The following is a 784-nucleotide window of genomic DNA, read 5'->3' on the forward strand; positions in this document are numbered from 1 at the left end:
CCCTTTTAAAACATATAGATTTATTTCATCTTTTTTTTTCTTTTTTTTTTTTTTTTTTACCAGTTGAAAGCATTCTACTCTCTGGAACGTTTGGGTCATTATTAGTCCAGAAAGCCAAGGTTATGATAAACTATGACATACTCTTCAGCATCTAAACGTCATTCTGTTTGGGGGTTAATGTCTAAGGAACCCATTGACTGAAAAATAAAATCAGATCCAATTCTATAACCTGCTCAGAAAAAAAAAATCATTCGATGATTATTTAAATAGCTATGTCTTGAAGGCTTTGGTGCCCAAACCACAAAATAATCTATTTGTAGAATTGTGGTAAAAAAATAAAAAAAAAAATCCACTAGGACCACATATGATGAAATAGCTGTCACTGCCAGTGGGGTGTGCCATCTGACCTTAGCTCCCTGACTTTTTCCTCAATTCTTCCTTCTTTTAGGCCCCAAGCACCTACACTGCCCATGCTTAGAGTACAATGATAAAAAAAAGTTTCTCATTTCAGTTTGAAACCTAAACACTGCTTTTTGAAAAAGCAAATTCAAAGAAAGTTGAGATCTGATGGTCCTCATGGCTACTTTTAGTTCCAACCCCTTCTCCAAGTCAAATCTAGAAATAATCCAGTCAGTTTTCTTTCAGCAAGAAGCTTCATGTTGGAATGAACAACTCTTACTTGGCTTTTCTTTTGACAATAAAGAATCTAAAAGGTAATGTCTCATTTGATCCTTCGACCAAGGAATTTCAAGAGTAGAATTACCACATATGCTTATCCAACATC

This window comes from Pteropus alecto, unplaced genomic scaffold (assembly GCF_000325575.1).
Source record: "Pteropus alecto unplaced genomic scaffold, ASM32557v1 scaffold52, whole genome shotgun sequence".
In the NCBI taxonomy this organism is placed as follows: Eukaryota; Metazoa; Chordata; class Mammalia; order Chiroptera; family Pteropodidae; genus Pteropus; species Pteropus alecto.